This window comes from Apteryx mantelli, chromosome 2, assembly GCF_036417845.1.
Source record: "Apteryx mantelli isolate bAptMan1 chromosome 2, bAptMan1.hap1, whole genome shotgun sequence".
NCBI classification, from domain to species: Eukaryota; Metazoa; Chordata; class Aves; order Apterygiformes; family Apterygidae; genus Apteryx; species Apteryx mantelli.
Window position 1 is genome coordinate 150,285,069 of NC_089979.1, and position 25,109 is coordinate 150,310,177.

Sequence of the window (25,109 nt, forward strand, 5' to 3'; positions counted from 1 at the left end):
ATGTGCTTTCAAGCCATCTTTGCTCTCTTTTTTGTTTCTCCCAGAAGCACGCTCGGTTTTATTTCCTTGCTTCTTAATGGAGGATGTCTTTGCCAGATAACTGGTGGAAATATTTTCCCTGTATTTCTTCATACTTTTCCCAATAGAGAGTATCTTTCAATTTCAGCTCTTTTCCTTTGTCACATTGACTCCAACACTGTTCTTTCTGGATTTCCTGCATACTTTGTTTTTCCAAGTTTCTGTTTTCAGTTTGTGATCATTCTTTATGCACTGATAGAGCATCTGCCCATATTCTGCATTTCTCCATTGTGAAAAGCCCTTTTGTTAAACTGAGGCTTTGAGTCAGGGATCAATTCCAGTTTAATGTGCTTTTCTCAAAGATAACTTTTGGTCACCGAACTTAAATGCCTGAACGAGAAGTCTGGCCTCTTGATACAGCAAATACAGCCTCCATAGAGAGATCCAAAGCACTTAGATCTGCCTGGTCATGGATTAGGTTGACCTAAACTGACTGGGGTGGGGAAGGTACATCCTTCTGCAGGACTTTCTTTATCTCTTGCTTTTTGCGGAAGGTGCTAATTCTGTGGTGCTGTAACAACTGTTCTGTTTCGTACATAAGTATTAAAAGACCTGATCATGGTTTCTCTGTTTCTCAAGGCTGTGCCGAAGTAGGAAAAAGATAAGAGTGAGGGAACGGTAAATCCAGGAGTGGCATGATATAATGAGGATGCATGTGATTACCCATCCGGCCCTGCTGAAAATATTGTGGAGAAATATTTTTTTCTACACAGTTTCCTCAGAGGACTCCTGGGAGGGTCACGGCAAGGCTGACGTACTCCTCGCACAGCAGAGCTTTCAACCTTCATTATCAGATCCCAGGGCAAAGGCGTGGGCTGTGCAAGGGCAACTCTGCCCTTCCACCCTTCCTAGGATTATAAGTGATGTTGAGGTTGCTTTAGCTGGGGCTCCAGCACCAGCCTCCCTTTGCCAAGATCCTTTAATAACAGAGAGGGTCTCTCTCGTAAGGGAGAGCCTTATGAGTTGTTCAGCAAAATCCCCTCGCTCAGCCTTTAAGAGAGGAGCAGATCTGGACCAGGCTGAGGAAAAGAAGTGGAGACGGACAATACAGTGATCAACATGGTGTCCTTTTATTTGTTTATTTTTTAAGTCACCCCTGTTTTTTCGGTTACTGAACAGAGCGGTCTGACAAGTGGACAAATGTGAAACTTTCATCATTGCTGTAGACAATGTGAATCTTATAGGGTCTGACATATGGTTTAGCTATTGATTTGGCTCCCATTTAATTGAGTTCTTAGAATCGAGATTGTTGCATGCTGTGCAGTGAACATTTATACAGCCACTTGGTAATCATTTTGCCTTTTCTTCGCCTGTTAGTGATAGCTACTTTGAGTAAAGTTAAGTCAGGAAGCTGTTACCACCTGGGCCTTTTTGTTTTTGTTGTTTTTTGGCTGTTGGCCCTATAATTTGGGGTGAATTCCCAGATCTTGCCAGGATATGTGGGGCTGCTCTAGAAGTTTTTGTTTAACATTCAGGGCAAAGGCAATCTGTCCACTATTGCCCTCTATAGAGTGTTGCTGGTTTATTTACAAAACTGGCTTATAAAAATACACATATCGGGTGAGTGAAAACTTATTTCCTTACAATAAGTAATCTTAACAAAGAGCTTTCCGGACTTGAAAGGAAAGGCAAGTAAGTATTATGCTATGATTTAGGCTTCTGCAGTAGGAAGTCTTTTAAAACAGCTCATAGAGGTTTTTTTTTTTTTTCTCTTAAATAGTGGCACTGACCTTAATAAAGTGGTAGCCAAAATTTTAGGAGGGGGGTTGTTTGTTTTTTTTTTAAGTTTGTGAGGTCGTTCCTGCCTGTGGATTGAAAGTAGCTTCCTTTTGCTATTGAAGGCTTAGATTGGAAAGGAAGACTTACTGCAATCTGTTTCAAGAATAGTCTGAAGAGGAGGAAATTCCCTTCTTGTTGCTAGTAGCTGGTGGAGAAGGCTTTGCTGGAGAACGATAATAGTAAAGTAAGTTAAAAATTTTATATGAAGTTTTGATTTCTTGTATCTTGATATTATCTGGAAATTACACTGTCGGCATGTCAGACGTAAGGTGTTGTATCTTCTTTGTTAAGGGGTGGGGAATTGTAGGTATTGTGTATAGCTTTGAACTTAGTAAACACTAGTCTGATGATACAGCAAGGGTGAAATTTTTAATGAAAAAAGAAAACGATAATGTGTGAGCTACAATTTGTATCACAAAGCATTAGCCTAAGCTGATAAGGTACCTCTGTGAGACATTTGCAGTACATTTCATTATCCAGGAACTTGGATTAAGGAATATTGCCTATCCATGTATCTGTAGTGTTTGCATCTTTTCAGATGTTTCAGGTTGCTTCAGGGTACTTTTTCATGAACAATTTAAATCAAGGGGCCTTGTTTAAATATCAATAGAGGGGCAATTTATACCTCCCTCAGGGCAGATCTAGACGTACTAAGTTAGCATATTAAAATGAAAGTGTTCATGTAGATGCATTTCTCTTTAATCAAAAGTGGAGAGGTGTTCAAGGAATAACTAATTTTTTCTTTATCCCGAAATGCCTGCTGCCATGCCAGAAGCAGGCAGCATTCCAGGTCGTAAGCAGCTGATGAGCGCACGGGGGCAAGATGAAAGCCCTTGCGCAGCTGTTCCTCCATCACATAGCAAGGGGTGCTCTGGCAGCACCAGGGGGGCTAAAACGGAGTGGGATCCCCTTTGCCCCCGCTCGTCCTGCCTGCAGGTTTGTTTAGGGGAGGAAGGTGCTTTGATGAAGTGAGACAAAGTGCCAGGTCTGGCACAGTCTGTTCCTGCCCGTCCGCTCCTGGATGCTTGGCGTGAGAGCTGTCTTCATGCCGGTGGCTGGGAAGCCGCTGCTGCATACGGGCCCCTTTATGGAGCTGTTGGACAAATGTCTTGGACACGGAGCCTCCGCACCCAAAACTCTGGAAAATTTATGTTTGTTATCTTTTTGCTGTTTCTAGGAACTTAACCCTTGGTAAGCAAATGAGGGCTTTCTTAAACTTCTGGGCAGCAGAACTCAAGAGAAAGTAATAGAATAAGAAAAAACTGGAGATGGGAGAAACATCCTCCACCAGATAATTTATCAAGGGATTCCCTGCAAGCCCTTTCAAGCCAAAAATGTTGCTGCCGGTGTTAGTTTGCTTGTGAAACTGCTCATATACCTAGGTGTGCCACCTTCGCTCGCTATCCCTGTCACGTATGGGTTAGCCTTCAAAAAGAGACACATTCCAGTTTTGAATGTCTCATCCCATCCCATATTCTTCTTTGTGACTTGGCCAGGTATGACTTGTTTTCACTTCTGTCTTCCATGTGCAGCATCATCTCCTTTGGATTTCTTAAAGGTTTCTGTCACATGAGCATGCCAGAATGAGAACTATTAATGCTGTGTTTATTAGTTTTATTCATGTATCCATTTCACTCATGTATCCATTTCACAAGATTATGACTACTTTTTAATAGAAATTAAATATTTGACTGAGAGAGGATTTTTGCCATCCATTTTAAAGTGTCATTTGTTACATTACAAGTAGTACCCTGAAACCCAGATCAGAATTCAGTGCTATAACACATATTGTACAGGAAATTATTGTTCTTCTGGATAGAGTTTATAATCTAACTGATGATGAGGAATATAAAGAGGGAGAAATACACTATCAAATGTACAGGCGTAGCTTTAGGTGTTTGTGTGTATAGGTGTATACATGGTATACTTTTAAGTTTAATCATGAATAAATTAAGAATGTCAGATTGTCTTTCAGCCTATCTGTGTGAATTTAGAAAACTTGATAAGTGTCAAATAAAGAAAAAGCTGCGACTTTTATTTTTTTAACATTCTTTTACATCACTTTATTTTGCTGTAACTTAGGGACAAGATCAAAGCCTTTGCCTTTCTTGCTAGTGAAAGCCCAGATTTCAACCTTTTGACTACATCTTAGACAAATTTCAGAAGTTTACATTCCTTACTTTCTTTGTTTTCCTGCCTTTGGAAATCCTGAAAGGAAATTGGTAATGTTGTCTATAAAATGTTAGATGCTTTTAATATAGTTCAGGTATTCAGAAATTTTATAATTACTTCTTCTTTTAAAGAAAACTGCAACTATTGTTCTAAGTGCTGAACATTGAAATTGTAAGGCAATCTTCTTGTGCTAGTAAACAAGCTTCCATATGAGAGTACTTTGAAAATGTTTTTTAAATTGTGCTACATCTGTGTATGATGTTAAAAGCATTAAAAACAGCCAAATGCCAAGCCCTCCTATCCATCTCAAAATGCAGAATGTGTATACACTGTATATATTCAAAACTGCATCGATCTTTAATTTAAATAGCAAACATAAAACATAAATGCCCCACTAAGCTTCCTCCAAAGGCTTTACCACTTCATGGACTTTCTCTGCAAAATGTCTTTGTTCTTGCTTGCAGTTTGCATATCCCAGAAGAGACTGTCATTCCCTTCCAAACTCTGACCGGAGCTATTTGGATATGCCTTATCTTCAGGGTGACACAGCAAAACACTCCTGCCACTTGCTGCCGAGACCTGAGCAGCCGGTGCCCGTAGCTTTGCTCTGAAGCCCTCCCTTCCCACCTGGCCCCAGAGCTGCTGCAGGCAGGGCTGCACGAGGGTGACGGCACTGCGGAGTGCACGCGTGCTGGGAGCAGAGCAACAGCAACAAAACCCACCTGGCATTAAAAAGCACTGCATTTAATTTGCTATTGCAGAAACAGTAGGAATTGGGATGCGCTGTGATAGCAGTGTGTAAGGTCTGCAGGATGCCTTTGGAGAGTTGGCTGGTCCCATCGTTCTGCTCCTTCCCCTTTTTCTTAGCTGAAAGACTGGAAGATTTCTGCCAAGCATAAACAATATGGATGCGAAGTAGCAAAAATCACTACCTGTTGCGCAGATTGTGTGGCACTGTGTTTGTGCAAGGTATGCGGATATTGCAAGTGGACTTGCACTGAGTTTGCATAAGGATGTCAGAAGCTTTTAGGGCCCAGCAGATGAGTATTATGTAAATTATGCTGGTAGCAGATTGAGAGAGACTAGATCAGCATAGCACTACTGTTTTAAAATTTAAATAAATGCATAGGGTTCATTAAAAAAGAAAGCTTTATTTTATTTTTTTATGTAATATGTGTTCAGAAGCAGTATATTGTGGTAAGTCAATTATGATGTCTTTTTAGGAGACAGTGAGACCTAATATATAAATTTAAAAAAGTTAAAAAAAAACCCACTGCTGGCTATAACTGTTAGTAAAGTTCTGTGTTCTTATTTGGGAAACCACCTTATGCTGACATTACCAAGCTACATGGAATCTTGCTTGGTAGTTTAGCTTTGCCCCAAACCTGAATGTATTGGGTTTTCAGGAGCTTTAAGTCAGTCTTAACAGAATTTTAAGGTAATAATTTTGCGGCAAATTGTAGCTTTTACAGAGACTGGTGAGCTTCACCATGGTAAGAGGAAATCTGTCCATCATTGGAAGCCCCATAAAAATGAGATTTACTAATTGTTTGGATTTAAACTGATTCTTTTATTTATTTCTTCACTTTTTGATTAATTTTAAAGTATAGAAATAAAGATTCCTAGGTTACATAATAACAGCTAAATCTTGACAATAGTTCTGTCGGAAACAGACCATGTAAATGTAAAATCAGAATGGTGTGTTTTGCTAAAGTGGTACCATATGTTAGTTGATTAACAAGTTGTAGGGATATTAGAAGATCTTGGCTGCTTGAAGAAGGAGCATCTGTTTTCTAAGTCTTTTATCCAATATATATAAAGACTTTGCCAAGTTTAAGCTTTTTTGCATATCAGCTATAAATTCCTTGGGTATATTTCTTTCTGTAGTCAACACTAATGTGCTCTTGGGTTTAAATCTAACTCCATCCCCGTGAAGAAAATGCAGTAATGTTTACAAATAATATAAAATATCTGATGTACAGGTATTTTATATGTGCAGTTCAAAACTTTTCCAGCCTCACAGCTTATATTTGGTGTTATACTTTGTTTTGGTTTTATTTTTATCTTCTACCAGCCATCAATCACAGTAATCAAAGAAAGCAATTAGAATAGTTGAAGTTTTTTTAGAAGTTCATGTTGATGGAATTGTAGTTGTGTGAAAAATGACCAGTGGGGGTGCATCAAAAATGTAATCAGAGAAACAAGTGTCACGAGTTTTTAGAGAGCAAAATGTACCATCTTCCACTTCAGACCTATTTTGAGATCTTAAGTAGAGTTTAAGTGGTTAATCAGTCTTATTATACTGGCTTGCAGTAGATTCTGTTCTTTTGGCCTAGTCATCGCAGGGGCTGCAATGACAGTGAACTATCTGAGGCTTAATCCAGAAAAGAAATAGGGTGCTAGAGAAGGATTGGAGATTTTAAGTTGTTTCATGCATGTCTTATAGAGAACTTCTGTCTCATATGTGTTCGAGAAGATCAGAATTTGAGGTTTCCCAAGCAGAGCACCTAAGAATAACTTTTACTTTTCTTATGCGGATCTGATAAAGTATTTGAACTTCTGACTTGGATGAGGATTTGGCTTTAGCAATCATCTGCTTCTATGTGACTTTAGGCTTGGGTTTTTGCAAAGCACTTTACTTGGGGTTACCTGGGAAGAGAAAGCTGAAGCAGGAGCTGGCTGGCAGGGGGATGGTGTTGACCAGCAAGAACAGATCATATAAACTCTCTAGAGTTGCTCAGGGTTCCTGTGTGCTGAGTTGAGACAATTCCTATATTGGCTTTGATTTATGAAGTGCTACATTTGATCCTGTGTGATTGCTTTTGTTCCAGTGAACTAAAGCAGTAGTTGAGGTTAGATGAGGCTTCAGAGGCCTTAGATTTAAACATCAAGAGACTTCCTCCCTGTCTGATGGGACCTGAGCATGTTGACCTTTCAGAGTGAGTTGCAAGGCTTTGGTACAAGGAGTAACTACATCAAAGAAATCATTTCTGTTAGCATGTTTTCAGTGGGTGACTCAGGTTTATGGAGAATAACTTTGTTTTGGATCCAGATGTGTGGCAGGGTATGTTTCTGTTTTGGTTGTTTGTCTGTTTTTAGTTTGAATATGTATCCTCTGACATGTGAGTGCTGTATTATAAATACAACCATAGAAAGCTCTCTAGGAGCAGCCTGTTGGTATCCAGCATCTCTGTGTATCTCCCCTTTGTCGTTACCTGTTTGTTAGCTTCAAGGCACCTAAAGTCAGTTCTTGCCTTACGCGTCCCTAGCATAACTTCATCTGTGATCACAATTTCAGGAGATCCATTGTTATTGCAGAGTAACTGAATCAGGGTTCAGCTGGCCTGTCACCCAAGCTAAGCAACACAAGCCTTTCTTTCAGCTTTGTCTTCACTTGTTATTATAAGACACCATACACCATATCTCAAAAATGAATCACAGCTCTTCCATAGCTCTAATCTGTGTGGGCCTTGGGGCTTATGGATGGGCCTGGGTGGGAGGCAGTGGGGCGAGAGGCGCCCGGGAGAGGGCAGCAGCACACAGGTTCACAAGCCACATCAATACACTTTGTGTTTGATTTCTAGGTGGCATTCTGTGATACAGCTGAGGACACATCTTTCTGCATGATTAATCATAGCCTGAGGGAAATAGTAAGATATTCTTCTGCTGCCCATAACTCTTTCTGAGCTTATTTTGTTTCATTGCAGATGAGAGGGAAATGCAAATTTAAAGATGATCTTTTTTTAAACAGTTGTGGTGTTTTGCATGCTGCTAATATCTCTATTGGCAAAATCTGATTTTTGTGTTCAGCTGATTTCCCCTTACTTTCATTAGAAGGCTGTAATTTGAAGCTGCAAAGGAAGTTTTGAAACAGACAATGGGTGGAGACCAACCTCTTTTCTCAGAGCTTTGGGACTTTCCATGGTAGGAAGCTGTTTGTTTAGTTTTGTAAAAATTGCATATATTTCATTGGCAGAACACTGAGCATAGCCATCTGATTACCACACAGTGAAAAGTGAGGACCAGTGTTAAAACAAAGGAGCAAAGCAGGAAGTGATTTCCTTCTCCCCACTGCTAATCTGGCCCTTCTGCTGTGCTGTGTGCTGTAACGACGACAGCTTCACCGCTTGCAGGAGGTGGATGCTTGCTTTCCCTGCAGGTAGTCATGCTGCTGCTGAGCTGCTCTCAGTTCTCTAAAAACCCAGCCAAACTCTCTGCCTTTGGCCAGTTCAACTACCTGTTCTGCCCAGCAACATCTTTGCGACCTCTACGTTTTTGCCATGTCTCCATCTCTATGTAGTGCCGTAGCTTTGCTATGTTTGTTTTCCCAGGGCGGCTGTAAGGGGACAGAGTCAGATATTATTGTCAGCAAAATATATTGATGGTGATGAACCAAGAGATGAGAAGAGAAACAGAAAAGGATGCAGTGGAAGTGTGTGTGTGTGTGTGTGTACATGTGTAGGTTTGTGCGAGAGGAAGAAGTGTTACCTGCTCCATATGATGCCATCTGCTGCACAGACCTGAGATTCTTGCATTGCTCAGCAGAGCTCGGTGTGAATACTGCAATGTGTCTACATGGATTGGGGTCGAAGTGTGGGAGGAAGTGCTGTTTGCAACTCTTTTGGCACGGTAACGACCATTCATGAAGTGTTATGGACAGAAGTTTAAGAGCAGGAGTCATGCTTTGGTCTTCAAAGCCTGGGCAGAAGACATGCAACAACACCATCTGGTATGGGATTGCAAACAGAAATGTAGTGTAAAGGAAAGACAGACAGTCCTCAGCCTTGTAAAGTCTGCATTTTATGATGGTGAGAGTATCCTTAGAATATGCACTGGGTTGGATTGTTTTGTTTTGAGAGAGAATAATTATTTAAAAATCTAATTTTCTAGTCTGCTGGTAGCAAAACAATATGACAAAAATTGTTGGGCAGAAATAGAAATAGGAAAGTCTTTGTACTGAGAATTGGAAGCATGAGCCTAAATCTCAGGATTAAATGTATGCTTGGCTCCTGAGGAAAACAGTCCACCCAGGAATCATCCACTGTCTAAAATGTTGTGGAAATGTTACTAAGAGTATTGGGAGACTTTTTCCGTGTGTTGACAGTATGTGTTTTTCCAAATAAAAATGGAATTTTATTATATCACTCAGAGTTATTAAGCAAGATTGATACCATTGAAAAGGCCACCTGTTTTCAAGACACACCCACTCTCTCCAGTGGTTAGCTCCCTGCTGAACAGTCAGTGGTCTGCTCTGTTTGTGTGCGACATTCATCTCCTCTGGTGTTAGCCATATACAAGTTGGGTATTTAGTCTGATGTATGTGCTTTACAGCTGTGGAGAGACACCTCAAGAGAGTAATTCATCCTATCCTAAAATAGGTGTCTAGAATGAGTGCAATGAATAATCTTTTGGAAGTTCCTGTTGTTCCCCTGTGGTTTATTAGGTGAATTGCTTAGAGTAGTTACCTGCCTGTATTGTTGACAGCTAAGGATAGGTGAGGTGAGACATGTTACCTTGCCTTCAGAAGAAGGAAACGCCAGGATTATTAGGCAGTCCCATTAGCTGGGAAATTAATATCTGATTTTCTCTAATTTGCACTGTCAATATTGCAGATGGTGGTAAACCAGCTTGAGGACAACTGGTGCTTCTACCAGTCTGTGACCACCTTTGCAGGTCTGTGTTCAGGGGCACTGATCTCCAGCAGAGTACAGATTTGGTTGCTCTGACCAAACAGCAGTATGCAATATAAACAATAACCGATTGCTTATGAAAGGTGTTGTGGACTGTGCGCTCCACACCCAAGAAGCTTTCAGGCTTTTCGTAATCACTTGTTCAGTTTTTCTGGGTCAAGAGTTACTGAGCTACTTCACTGCATGTAATTTCATATGTGCATAATTCTGGAAAACAGTTTTAATCATACAAATAAAATGCTTGTAAAGAGTCTTTTCCAACGTATCCCAGTATTGCCCTCTTTGAAGGTGCTGTTATTGCTGTAGTTCCAGGCACATGATGCTCCATACCAGTCTGATAGACTCTTGCAGTTAACACAGAAGTACATAATCTCAGGTATGAAACTGCCATTGCTTTCCTGCAAGTTTGATCCTTCAGTAAGAGCTGCTTTTAAAAGTACTTGAAAATCTAATGAGATTCTGGCTAGGCCACTTTCAAGTCAGCCAGTCATAACATTCCTTGAGAAATTGCTAGTAAAGTGTCTTACTATGCATAGCTGCTTAATAAAAGGTGCATTATTCTTTGCCCTTGAAAAATCTACTGACTCACAAAAAAAAAGTTTTGTTTTCTTGGAAAGGGAAGGCAGAGAGTGGATTAGACATCTTGATAAGCTAAGGAAATAGTAACAGCAAATTAATTTCCAAAGATCTACTGGGACAAAACATCTGATGCCTTCATTGCGTCTCACAGTGCAGCAAGAAGCATAAAAAACAGTTTAAACAGCTTTGAAAAAGCAGCATGAATAATGAATGGATGAGATAATTCCTCCTCCCCCTCCCCCCCCCCGCCCTTGGTGTTAATGCAGACTCATATACTAATTAAATCAAGTAAATCATTGCAGAATCTGAGGGATCTGTCTACTTTGGGGAAGTCAGTGCACAAATGCACAATACACAGCTGCTCCCCAGCACATCCCTGTGTGTGCAGTGCGAGGTCCTAAAGAGCTCAGGGGGCCTCGATCTTCCCAAAGGGTCTTCGTGGAGAGGTTGTGTGCAACAGTGTGGACAAATATTCAGATCTCATGTTTCTAAATGAGTAAATTGCCAAATGATCCCACTGTTACCAGGTGCCAATGCTATGTAGTGCAGTACCGGTCTGTACAGCCTTGCCTGCCCTTACACTGGGTCCCACAAAGATGGGAAGGACGAGGGAGTTTTGGGGCCACCCTGTGCATCAGCCTGTATCATGGCACTTAAAGTGGTCTCTTGGTAGTGGGGATTAATGAGGGAGAAAAGATGCTCTCAGCCCCTCAGAGATGCGTTGATCACTTGGTCAAAAGGTCTAGTAGCATACTGACATTTCGGAGGATTGAGAGCTTCAGATGCTGGTGCCCTGTAAGATTTGGACTGTGTTGTCCAGCACCACTGCGGCATAGCTGAAGCTCAGTAAATTCATTCTCTAGCTTCCAGTTCCCTCACTGTGCAGACAAATATTTAGTGCCTTTCTACAGCACATGAGATGATATGACTTAATTTATGGTATGCTCTCTCCCATATCCTTTCTCCGGGAGGAAATTTATATCCAAGTCTCACTATACAGCAGAGCGTTTTGATTAGATTTGAGGTTGTTATTTGTTGTAATGTACATGCTTCTTTTTCTTTATGTTTAATAAGTATGCAGAAGTGTTAGTGTCAGTGTTAGGGCTTCTTGTGCCTCAGAGACAGTAAGAACAGCCGTAGCAGGTTGGACAAGAGGTCTGGCCTGGCAGCCTGCCTCAGATGGTGATGTTACCTAAGGAGAATATAGGAACAGGGAGAGTCATAGTGATACTTCTGAAATATTCTCCCAGCTTCCAGCAGTATATGATTAAGAGATTACTTGAAAGAAACCAAAGATGGTGTCCTTTTTTTTTTAACAGTCCTCAATGGATTTTTTTCCATTAATTTGTCAAGTCTTTTATTTTTTTAAACTATCATAAACTCAGTGACTGCAGTCTCCTCTAGCAAGAAGTTCCACAGCTTATCAGTACTTCCACAGTGCTCTGTGAAATTAATATTCACTTCTGTGTATTTTTGAAATATTTGTTTCATTTGATGCCCCTAGATCTCGTATTGAAAGAGACAATGAACAGTCTTTCGCTATTCACTCTCTCCACGTCAGTTGTGTTTATAGACCTCAAACATATGTTTGAGTCATCTGTTTTCAGGACAGAGAGTCCTACCTTATTTAGTTGTTCCTTGTACAAAAACTGTTCCATAGCTTTGATCATCCATACTGCCTTGTTCTTAACGTTTCTATTTTTGCTATATCTTTTTTGACCTGGAGTGGATTAAAACTGCATGCAATATGCAAAATGTGGGTAGGCTATGGATTTGTGCAGTAGCATAATGATATTTTCTGACTTGTTAACTATCCTTTTCCTAACAATTTCTAACATCTGTTTGTTTTTTTAATCACTAATGAATACTGAGCTGAAATTTTCATAAAATGGTTATAACCCCAAACTCTCTTTTCTGAGTGGTAATACTCTGTTCAAAGTCAATGTGCATCACCTTTACATTTAGCTACACTGGATTTCATCTGTCATCTTACTTCCTAGTCAGTGAATCTTATAAAGTCTGGTCATCGTAATCAGCCCTTGTCTTTACTTCACTGAATAATGTAATATTCTCAGCAGGCTTTATCACCTCACTTTATACCCTCTTTTCCAGATCACTCATGTCGAGAGCTTCCTGGACCTGTGCAAATTCCTCTGTGATTCCTTTAGTGATCTCCCTCCCCAGTGAAAATTGCCATTTATTCCTGCTCTGTCTATCTTACCTTTATTCAGTTATTTATCCGTGGGAGGATCTCTTCCCTTATCCCGTGGTAGCTTTGTTTCTTTAGCGAGGGACCTTGTTACATGCCCTGCGGAAATCCAAGCAAACTGTATGTGCTGGATACCACTTGTCTGTTTGCTGGCTGGGTTGGGAAATGGGGATACAGGAGTTCTGTTTCTGCTTTCCTGGACCCATATAATTTTGTGCTTCAGGTTCTCTCTAGGACAGAACCACGCTTGGGTTTTGCTAGTAAAGCACTGTGCAACATGTCAAGAGTCCTACTGGGGAGTGACATAAACCACTTTCTGCAGTTGGAGCGAAGTGTTTATTGTTCTTGTTTTAGCTCCTTCAACAAAAAAAAAATTATAAGAGATAGTGCCTTTGGGTAAATTTGTGGCATATTGAGAACCATGGCAGAGCCCACAAGACTAGAAGAGAAAATAATGACTGATTTTAAATTTCAGCTGTTGGCTGCAGCTGCAGCTTTCAGAAAGCTTTTCTGCCTGGTGCCTGCCCCACTTTTCTTCTAGCTTCCTTTTAATAGAAAAGGAAGCTGAATTGCAGTGCTGCACACCCCATGACTTAGGTTTTTAATAGGCAAACAAGTCAAACTTTAAAATGGCATGGCTTTGAGCATAGGCATTATCAGAAGTACATTATTTAAGACAGGGCGGAAGATAGAAAGATTTTTAATTTTTTTTTTAACTCGGAATGTGTATCAATGTATTACATGTTTAAAAAATTGTGAATGAAAGACTCTTTAAGCACCCTGTAAGTAGTTGAGTTTTTATGATTTTGTTTTATTGCAAGGTCACTCCCTGAGTGAATTAATAGTCTCAGAATTCAGAGTTGCTTACCATGTAACAAATGAAACTGCTATTCTTATGATGGTGACAACTTCTGCAAGATTAAGGAGAGATTCATTTTTAACTAAATAAAGAATCCCTGCTGCATGGCAGTCCCATGCTGATGAAGACAGCTGAGGAACTGAAAACATGCTACCTTTCAACAACCAAGGCTTTATTCATGTCTTGGAAACACTCCTGAGACTTTCATGGAGCTATGAAGAAAAGGTATTTAGTGATGATTTGCAAAGCACCGTCACAGTCTTAATGTCTGTGACTAAAACCAAGTATAGTGTAAAACAGTGTTGAAAAAGGACCCCATGCTGCCCAAGAGGCCTGTTATGGCCTTGTCCTCTTTTAAGAGTTTCTCAAAATCTTGAAATGAGAAGACCACCCAGTATTTTTTGCAGAGTAGGGAAAACAAACAAATTATCTTGTTTGATGTTTGGGAAAAGAAAGTGATTGGTAAATACTGCATGTAGCATTTTTCCCTCCAATTCTGGTATTCAGTCTGTATCTTATGGGTGAGTTTAGGCACTTCTTTAGAAAACTATTCTGATTTGGTTCAGGTTTTTCAAGTGATGCCAGACCTATAAACCTCTCTGCCCTAGTTTCCATATTGCAGACCATCTTCTGCAGTCACGTTTACTCCCATAGCCTCAGACTAAGAGTTGCATAATGCTCTTCCAGAGACAGATGACATTAAAAAATGGGAAGACACTTGCTTCTCTGGATAGCCGTTCAGTATTTTTTTTTCCTTCTCAGCTACATATAGAATCTAAATACAGAATCCTGCTATGCTAGATTTGAGCTCTTACAGCAAGACTCCTCACAAAAAAAGCAGACCAGAAGCATTGAATTAATACTACTAATGGTTTGCAAACTAATTCATCCTTTGCCTACGGAAAGTCCTCTTCCAAGAGCATTCTTATGTTGCTTTCTTTGCTGTGAGAGAGGGTTTATAGGAACTGGTAGAACTGAAATGGGAACATGTATAGTAAGAGATTTTGGTATTTCTTTCCTTCCAGCACTTTGCCCAGAACTTTCTCCAGCTGGTGGAAGAATTTAAATATCATTCTTGCTACAGTCTTGAGGTATTATCTTTTAATGGCAGTTGCAAAGCAAAACAGTAAAAAAGAAAAAAAAAAAGTGCTAATTGATCTTTTAAGCATGTTACATTAATTATGAAAGATTAAGGCTATCATATGAGAATCATAAATAAAATGAAGTAATTCACAAAGCTGGCTTGTATTTTTACAGATATGATGAACTATCAGTATTGGATACTGAGTATTGGATACATGGATACATGCATATGTAGTCAGTGCTGTCTCTGTTACCAATTAGTGTTTAATAACCAGTTCCTTTGGAGTGAAGAAAATCTGTAGTTGTTTACCACTTACTGCCTGTTTTCTATCCTCAGCTATGCTGCATGTAAAAGCATGTGCTGTACTTTAAGAGATATTTGTATATCTCAGTGCAGACTGCCTGTTTGTAAAGGGGGTAACTACTGTAATGTCGTTTTATGTTGTCAGTGGAGACCTCTGCTGTGAGTCATTGATTTGTTTGAGGTGTTTTTGTAAGAAGTGTTAGAAAAGGTAGGAATTAAATTATGTCTTGGGATATGTATTTATTCATGAGAGAGACAGAGGCTGTACCTCTGAATAAGCTTAAACCTTGTATGGCACCTTCCTGTGCTGATGTTGCTTATTCTTGCCTTCACCCCAGGCAGTTCTGTGCGCTCCTTGGTGCCTGATGAGATGGATCATTGTTACTTTTTCTCTCTTTTCATCTTCTACAAACAGGCGGCACAGAAGGAGCAGACTTCCCTTGTAGGAGAAATAGGATATGACACAGGCGGTCTGTCACTGCGGCTCCCTACGTGCCTGAACAGTTTGCTCTCGCCTGCCTTGCTGCGCGCTTTCCCTCCTCGGGGCGGAGGGAGCTCTGTCCCCGCGACTCCCTGCCCCAGCTGCTGCAAGCGCAAGCCCCAGCCCACACCACTTTCCCTGGGGACATCCTTTAGTGTTGCTCAGCCTTCCAGCTGCGCCGGTTACATGCCAGTATTTTCAGAGGTAAATTTAGGTCATGTACTCATTTACTACTGTTAGTATATTAAATTCAAAAGAATGGGCTCTGGTAACCCTGCCATCTGTACTTCAGGTATGTCGGGGAGGAGGTGGGAATACTAAAAGAAAGTTAAGAGAGGAGAAGCACTTGTTTTCCAAGATTAAAACCAAGGCTAACTAAGATAATGCAACTCTTTAGGAAATGAGCTGATACAGTTTGAGGAGGAGGCTGTGAAACCTCCTCATCGAATGCAGATCTACAGAACTAGTTGGTCTTGCTGAAAAAATGGGGAGTACATCCAGTTGCTGGAAACTGAAGTTAGTCAAATTTAACCCGATGAAATAGGAAGCAATTTCTTACTAGTGAGGGTAATTAAACATCAGTCGATTAAATATAACATAGTCTATAAAATGAGAATTAGTATATTTGAAAAGATACATGTTCTACCTGCTGCAAGAAAGTCTGTATTTCTTGAGGTGGTTGCTTCAGGGTAGAATGTCATGGCAGACCCTTCTGCTGTTGGAAGTGGTGTGTCTGAATCATCATCTTCATCAGTTTCTTTCACGGGCCTAAACTCTGTAATCCCTCAGATAGCATGCCTCTAACACTTGCAGCTCTGTTTTAAAGACAGTGCTTACCATCAACTGTCACGCTTTGCACTTTCAGCTGGTAATGTGCAGGGTTCAGGAGGATTTCCTCCCCTTGTACAATTGGCTAGATATGTTTTGAGTTGCTTTGCTTTTTCCCTTCTATTTTTTTTCATGCATACGGGACTGGCAGTGCTGCAGACAGAGACTGGATGTGTAGGACAGGACTTGGAGATTAGGAGAGATTTGGTCCTTTGCCTACGTGGAGATCTGATCTGGGAAATTTAAGGCAAAGAAAAGAATTTTCTTCAAGGTCAAGTCAGTAGGGAGCTTGATACATTTCACTTGCTTATGCTGATCATCTGGATATCTGGGTATGATCTCATGTCACCATCCAGGGGCTCAGGAACTGAGGCCACAACAGTCTCTCTTGCTCTCCTTTTACTGAACATATTTAGGCCAGGTCTGCAATGGAGCCCGTTATGAGAGACCTGTGGAGCAAAATTATTGGTTTTGAGGACCAACCGGTGTTGAGGTTAGCTTCAAAAGCACACCCCTGTTTGAACCTAAAATACTAGTGTAGATGCAGCATTGGTCATCTGAGATCAGAAATGTCTTGTTAGTCTCATTAAAATGTTTGGGCTTTGTATGAAGATTGCACTTGTAGTATAATGGCATATGATAGACAGGAAGTTAGACAAGATAATCAGATGGTCCCTATTGCCCTTAAGCTATGAAATCCTAAATACCAAAGGGTTTTCATGTATCTGAATTAATGAGTTAAAATAAATGTGCATCCTTGCAGAACAGAGAGAGCAGGACTGAAAAAGGAGTACCTCTACCGTCAGCTGTGATTGCTTTCTTACTAATCAGCTATTTTAATGATAGCATCAGTGTAGTCTGGGAAGGTCAAAGTGGTACTTGCAGGGGGTGGGGGGTGGATGTGCATAGTGTTGGAGAAGTCATTAATGTATTTACAGGTAGGAGGAAGTTCTCCAATATCATTCTGCCCTTAAGTCTGCCTTAAGAATTTCATGTTCCCAAAGGAATACAACTGAAAGCTTTACAAACAGCAGCCGGTAGGGCTGCATGGATAAAAATGAAGTCAGAATCCACAATCTATAACTTTCCAAGCTGGAAAATCAGATCTGTATGGAATCAAAGTTATAATAACTTATTCTGCTTGTATTTATCTCTTTTCAGATATTTATGTCCATTTTCTAAATATTACTGCGTTTGTGGCAGGAGTCAGAGAGAAACTGTAATAAGAACAATTAAAAATGTCTAACTTACTTTATTAAGTCACAATGGTGCTGACCACTCCTATGATTTTAGACTGAGTCTGATAGAAAAAAATGTATCTTTGCTAATAACATTGTGGAGAAAAGTCAATATATGATTGGGTACAGCCCAAAGACCAATAAAAAGAATAGTGTTCCAAAAAACATGACTTTTCAAAAAGACCATCATCGTGAATTGTGTGGATAGGGGTTGGCAGTACTGCTACCATTATGTTGATTTTTAACCATATTATTTACTAATTATTTTATTTAAGGCATTCCTCTTAGTAGACTTTTTAGATATTTGCAAGACTTCTTGGAATTGCCTGTTGATAAGCATGTTAATATAGTAATTAGAACATAATTTGAACTATTCTATTATTTTTGGACCATCAAAGTACACATTGTATGTCCTATTAATTCAAGCAATCTCCTGACAATCTTATATACTTCATGTTTATTTGGTAAGAGCTGAAGCAAAGAATCTCTCGTGATTCTTTTTAAGTATAATTGTCCTTTAACTCTCAATATCTTTGATCACTAAAGCATGCCTCCTAGTACATTTACAAAGAGACCCTGCAGACATCCATGAAACCAGCAATAGTCAGTGTTTCAGACGTTAAGTCTATTGTTCTGGCACTGCTAAAAAGTTGGACCACTTTGAATCCAAACTCTCACCAGAGCTCTGTTTGAGTGAATTCATCCAAAAGGGAACTTATCAAAACCAAAATGCTTTACACTGGGGAAAAATAGAATTTGAATATAGAGCAGATGGACTTAAAAGTGACCTTCTTCCCTCCTGTTCTTCCACCTCCCTCAGAAACAATTCTCTCCACTGTTCCTACCCACCCACATATTGCTTTTTATTTGACTAAACTCTAGTTATTGAAGTTTCCGAGATCTAAGGCACATTTTTCTTTCACACAGTTATTTGTTTGGTACCTTACAAAAACAGATGTTAACATTTCTTCTTTCTGGGTTTGCAGGCTGATCTCATTCCTTACCACAGCTGATACTGTATGGAAATTTTGCTGTGTGGCAAGCTGGCCAAGCTGGCGTGTGTGAGGAAGAGTCACCCCATGCCAGATGAAAGTCAGCTGCTTGTGGCTGTGATATATTAACATCAATGTTAGCTTGGTACAGCAGGATGACAGCATAAGGGGGGGAAAAGACTGAAATAAGGTGTTTCATTGCCTGAGTCAGAAACGTGCATAGTGCAATTATCTTCATTTAGCTCTGTTCCTTTTTGCCTTAGGGGTGGGGTACACATAATATCTAGATTTAGTTTTGTTGGTTTTGTCCTGGTTTAAAGAGGGAGATTAAGCTATGGATGAGAGAGAATTATCACCAGATTTTTTTTGAACTTGAATATTAGCACTTACTCATGATGACTACAGTCCTTTTCCTCAGTTTGATTTAGAGGATGAGCAAGTGCTTACTGTTTTCAGAGATTTTAATTTATTTTAAGAAATAGAGTGGGGGAGTGGAAAGGAGGAGAGAACAAAACACAGTAAAACAAAAAACCTAATTGATTTCACATAACGTGACAAAATGACCCCCTTTATGTAGGTGTCCAGGTGTGAGAGTTGGTTAGCTTGTGCAAAATGTCTTTCCAAGTAAATGAAGGATGCTCCATCACTCTGGGACAGGCACGGACAGGGCACTTAATGGTGTGGCTCTTCCTTGGCAGGGATGTGGCTGGTACACTGCATCCCGTTGAGCAATTGAGAGCTCATTGCTCTCAAATGGTGGGTGATTGTGGTTGCTCCCCAGAGCTCAGTTTGAAGTGGAATTAGGAAAGTGAATGTATCGTCTGTCTGAACATCAAATTTTCAACTTCCTTGTGACTCTTTTTAATAGTTGTTTTAGGGATTAAAACTGATAGTGACTCCTGTGATTCTTCAGAATTTATTATATAATTTGGCACAACTGTCAGTCTCTAAAGTCCTCTAAAGGAGCTGAAACCTGTAGCTGTGACAAGACATGGTGGAAAGGGTGTTGTGGAAATGTGTAGAGAAACTCAACTCCTTTTATTTTTTTTCTTCCTTTTTTTCTTTTTTTCTTTCTTTTTTTTTCCTTCAGCTAGAATGTTATCATTTCAATCCTTCACTAAAAGATATTTTTTTCTTGTAAGTATGAGAGTTGTTAACTGAACAGGAATGTATGGAGTATAAATATAGACTTGAAACTGTCCACAGATTTTTTAACAGCAGAGGTAATTTCATGATAAATAATCCCAGAGGTTGTATTAGATTGTTTGTTGTTGTAAAACTTAAAGTCAAATTTGGATGTTTTCCTTTATTTATCCGCTAATAGTTTAACCATTATCCTTGAACTTGAAATAGGAACCAGTTCATTGAAATCCCATGTCCTTTGCTAAGCAGATGAGACCGAATGATCACAAAGGCTTCACGCTTAAAAATCTGTGATTCTGTGATATACAATAACAAATTACTAGACAATTAATTTCAAAGCAGTGAAAACCTCTTTCTTTCCAGCTTCTGCTTGATAGATTCATATTGATAGATGTCAGTGATTATTTTTATTTTGCTTGTATGAGCCAGCGGTTGGTATTATGTTGTATCATCTTTGATAATATACATATCTGAACACAGTCCTTTTCTTTTAGGAGTGAATCTATTTCTAGACAAGACCGAGGGCTGCAGCTAGCTCTATAAGCCAGAGCAGATGCCACTGAACACAAACATGCACAAATGAATTTCAGTGCTGCAGCTGCAACGTGACTTCCAGGGATACGAGTGCAGTTCAGCCTCCGTTTCCTTTCAGCCCTCCGCCTCTTGGCTGGCTGAGGTGGAAATTAGGATTTAACCACCCTCAGTTCTGTTTCTCCATAGTCAGTAAAAGCTGCTATCCCCGTTTCGCACCCAAAGCTGGCTGCAGGAGTGGTGGTGGCTGGTTATGGCGGATGGCCAGCTCAGCTCTGTGGGACAGAGCGGAGGTCTCCGAACCCACTGGAGCATCCGCCTGGCTGCTCCCCTCCTCCAGGTCACCCAGTAGCAATCTCAGACCCCTCAGGGGCTTGGAGGGGTGCTGTGGGACTGCCCAAGTTGAATGGTCTTCATTTCTCACAGACTCTCCCAGCTCATCACTTTAGGTCCAATATTTGTTTTGTTTCTGGGCAAAAGGAGGCTAGACAGTGTTAGGCTGAGTAATATTGAGAGAATTCTTGGCAGATTTCTCAGCGAGTATGTGATTTCACATGGAAACTGAGTTAGGTCTTTATTTATGGGATGCTTCTGACTTAGCTATTAATAATTAACTTCCCAGTTTTTTGGTTGTGAATAATTGCTAGAGCCATACAGCCTTTGTTGTATATTATAAGTTTTAGTAATGGAGTGCAGTCAGTATTTGTTAATTGTTCTTTTTATGCACATACTAAAACCAGAAGTGTTTAAGTAGCTCTGGGACATTAATTTTAAACACAATTAAAACTGCATGTCCTGTTAGCAATTATTCTCCATGCACTGTTTTTGATATTGATGGGCCCAGATCTGAACACAATAATTAAAAGGAACTGCTGTTATTGTTGATCCCACAGATAAACAAATTCTGATTACGTGCTGTGAACTGGTTAATCAAGTTTATTTAACCTGTTACTGGTGATTCATCCCAGTGATTCTACTACGTAGCTCTTTAATTGAGCCTCATCGTATAATAGGTCTGGCTATCTCCAGTTTGTCAATGGCTAGAGGAGTTTCATTAATTCTTTTAAATGGACTTAGGTAACATCTTAAGGAATGGCCTCCTTACATATATGAAATAAATCCAAGTTGGAACTGAGGACTTTTCCCTTAAACTGAGAATATGTTTTGAGACTGTACTGCTCCAACTGTTCCTTTCCTTCACAACTGATGCTGTCCTGAGCAGCAGCTGAGGTGATTACATTTCATCTGAGGCCAGGCAGGCTGTTTTGTTTGGTTTGGTTTTTAATCAAAGTGAAGTGTGCAGCATTTTGCCAGTGCTCTGTCATCCTGCTCTGGAGAGCACTTCTGCAGCCGTGGAAGTTCTCTGGAGGTGATGCCCAGTTTGCACGTGCCACATCTGCAAGTGAATAAGCTGTCTCTTTCTCTCTCTCTCCATGGTTGTCTATGCGTTTCAGGGACCTGTGTTGCTCAGGCCCCTTGATGGCATCAGCACTACCATTGACTGTCAGTCTCTGCAGCCTTGTTGCAGCCACAGAAGCCAGTTTCAAACTGCAGACTTGTGCCGGTGCCATCTGTCCCTGGGCTGGCCTTTGTGTGTTTTGGGGCCCTTGCTGGTGGCCCAGCTGCTGCCATGCCTAGTCCTGTCTGCAAGCACATCCCTCATGCAGAGGCGCATGGCTGGCAGGGGCGCAGCGTGTCACAGTGGCCGGTGTCCTGTGGTGGGCACCAGCGGTGGCCCCAGTGTCTTGGTGCTCCACGCGGGAGGAGGCGGCTGGAGAGAGCGGTGCTGTGCACGGGGAGTGCCACCAGCACAGGGAGACCAGGAGCGCTTGGAGGTGAGGATGTGCCCCAGCTCGCAAGGCCCAGGCTGCCCTCGTGGTGTGAGGCAGGCCTGCCAGCAGTGTGCTGGGCTCTGTCCACCGTTTCCAAAGTTTTTGCCAGGATCTGCAGCCAAGATCCTGACTAAAGGCCAGGGAGTGTTTGTCCTTGCTCTGAGATGTGTCACAAGCATGCTTTTTCCCTCCTTCCTTCCTGTTTTCTGTCCCTAGTGAGAGCTTTCCTCTGCAGCAGTATTTGCTGAGGAACGAGGAACCTGTGGGAGATGCTTGTTGCAGGCTGGACATTTGCTTGCTGGAAGCTCTTTGGAGGAGTGAAGGCCTGCTGGAGAGGTGCTGTTTTGAGATGGGGAGATAGGTAGTTGGCAGATGACTGTCAAGGGGCTGATGCCTTCCTGTGCACAATGTCCTTAGGCAAGCAGTATCTTCCAGTAGGAAAGCTAAGGCAAGAGTGGCCTGCTAAAGACGCACAGCCCAGGTCTCTTCCTTCCAGTTGCAGTCTCTACAAGTTCCTCCCCCGTGCTGGTGTCGTGTGACATGTCTGTGCTGCAGCAGGGAAAGGAGGGAACACCCCATGTGTAGGCATGACTGTGCTCGGTGTGGTGGAGTTAGGTATTGGCAATGCTGACACTGCCAAGGCACTGGTTTTCGCCTGCCTTTTGGGTGGCAGTCGGCAGCCCCACTTTGCTGTAGATGCAGTGACAGGTAGCTGGAGTGAAGGGAATGGTAGTGAGCATGCACATCCTGCAAACAGCCTCCTGGCTTTTCCTCAGGTATTATGGATCCTGTGGGCTTGAAGCAGTTGACCCTTGTTTTTTCCTCCCTGAGCAGTTTCAGGGTTTCCGCTTGGGTTTTCTGGGGAGAATGCTAGAGGTTTTGCATTGCGAGTGCTCTGTCTGCAACTTGTGCCCCCTGAGCCCTGATGTCGTAATCTCTGTGCACCCCTGAAAAGTCAAGGTGACAAGGAGTGGAGCGATGGGGGTCGTTTGCTTTGTATGAAAAGCGAGAGAAGTGGTCCAACCCATCCCCTAGTGCCCATGTAGAAGAGAGCTCCTTTGACCAAAGCGGAAGACAAGCTTTGACCGCCCAGGCCCCAAGCTCCTTTGGTGGGGTGCTTGGCTGGTGCTCTTGGACTCTCCCTGTGCCATGCAAAGTGGGAGTGTGGAGGCAGAGCCTTCACTGGATTTTCCAGAAGTCCTGAGGGGGATGTGGCCCATCTGCTGGGGTGCCAAGAGCAGTAGGACATGACAGTGGGGCACTGCTGTGGGCCAAGAGACCAGCTCTGTGTCTGCCTCGTGGTCTTGGCTGTAGAAACTAATGTTGCTGGCTAAGAGTAGATATTTTAATCTTAACAACATTTGTTAAATAACCTCATAGTCGTGTTTTTTTAGCTTTTTCCCCACTTTGGATGAAGGCATTTTGATCTTACTAACACTCTCAGTACAAACTCTGCTGATCTCCAGCTCTAACCTTGTTTTTGTATGAGATTGCAAAAGTGTCTTCATTTATAGGCATTTGTAAGGAAGTATGTTTTGTGCTTTATGTTGTATTATTTCAGGATTAGATCTGTTTTAATGCCCTTAGTTTCTTAACTCTCTGGTTTTGAGGGTTTTTTATATTTTTGGTAAAGCTTTCAGGTTGCTACTCCAGACAACTGCATTGGCCTGCTTTTCCCATTAGGGGTTTCTGAGCTCTTTTTTATTTCTTGCATTAGGTGGTGTTCAGTGATCACTCAGTGCATAGGATTCGTGCATGAGCTCTCCTTTTATTCCAGCTGGCTGTGAATGTAATTTGCAAATCTGATTGTCCAGACTCTGGAAAGCCTCAGTGTTAAAGACACATTCCTCAATATCATAAAAGACAAAATCAGCTAAGGGGGATGGATGGCCTTCACTTCTGGTCCTAAAATAGTCCACAGTCAGAAACTGCAGAGAGTAACCCAAGGCCAGTAAAAACACTACAGTAAATACATTGTGCAAATTGCAGGTCTCCTATAGAGGCATTCTGTTTGGAACACTGTATTGCAGACCTTAAACAGCCATGCTAATGTTTACATTGCTGTTTTTTTTTTTTTCATCTTTTCTATGTTAGTATTTTGTTTTCTGTGTTCAAATTTCTGGGCCCTTTGCCAGGTTCCTAGACTATATAAAATTAATTGGTAAAAAACAAAATAAACATTTGTAAGTGGTTATAAAGAGAGAATATATATGTCTGAGCTAATGAACAATAGTTTTGTTCATTTATTAATTGCTAATTGTAATTCACTCAAAGGATTTTTCCATCTGGAATGGGGAGGATGGGGCATGAGAAGAGTGGTGCTCCTTGAGGTTCTATACTGAATTTATAAATATGTGCAACGTTTCTGCATTTAATAATCTAAATGATATTTCTGCCAGACAGAGGTGTAGAAAGAAATGTAGGAGAATTTTCCTAGCCAGTCTGGACTGGATGGCTCAGAGGTCATTTCAACCAATTTAGCTAGTGTTGAAGTAGCAATGAAGTAAGCTTGGAAAACCAGATTAATTTAGGTCTATTTAAAAAGACATCTAAGATATTAGCTGTCATCTGGTGATGCAGTAAAAGGTTGGTTTAAAGGAGAAATTGCAGATTTTATAGGTATCTCAGTTACATTTTGTTCTTAACCAAATTCAGTGTTCTTAACCTAAATCAGAAGGGGATAAACTTAATGCTGTAAATCAGTACTCAGTTTGTTCCACCAAATCTGACTCTATATTATCATTTTAATAGACTAAGTTTTGGTCTAGTATTCTCCACTAAATCAATGCATGGGGGATCTGATGGGATCTGTGGGACCAATCTTATGCTTCCTAGCCTCATTATTTTCTGCGTTGGAGCCCAGTGGATCTCTTTATTCTTGTGCAGGCTTCCTGCTTCTGATCTACTAAAAGAGAATGTTTCTATATGTATTGCTACTGAGGCTTCAAAATCCCTCTTAACCAAAGTTCCTGCTTACATATTGCTACCATTCATTTTTATTGGCTTCACTAAAGTTGAATTCCTGTATCTTGATTTTCCCTAACTCATTCTCTGAGCAGCTTGAAAGAATTCAACAGAAAACAAAACCTCAAAGCGCTTACATAATGAATTACTTTTAAACTCCATGCTAAAAAAGACAGAGGAGCATTTATCAGGAATGCTTGTGGGCTTGGTGGTTACGAGCTTAAAAAAATATTCTGTGGAAAGGCTTTAGTCCCACGACAGAGATTTGAAAGGCTACAGATTCGGATTCCAGCAGAGACTCAGGCCCGTAATCATGTTTGAAATGTTCCCTTTCATAGTGCTCCCTG

The 25,109-nt window shown here is 40.9% G+C and overlaps 1 protein-coding gene across 2 annotated transcripts in view; it reads left to right on the forward strand.

Moving 5' to 3' along the window:
• The window catches only part of KIAA1217 (KIAA1217 ortholog), a 387,375-nt gene that overhangs the window by 174,134 nt on the left and 188,132 nt on the right, over window positions 1-25,109 (forward strand). The window lies entirely within an intron of this gene.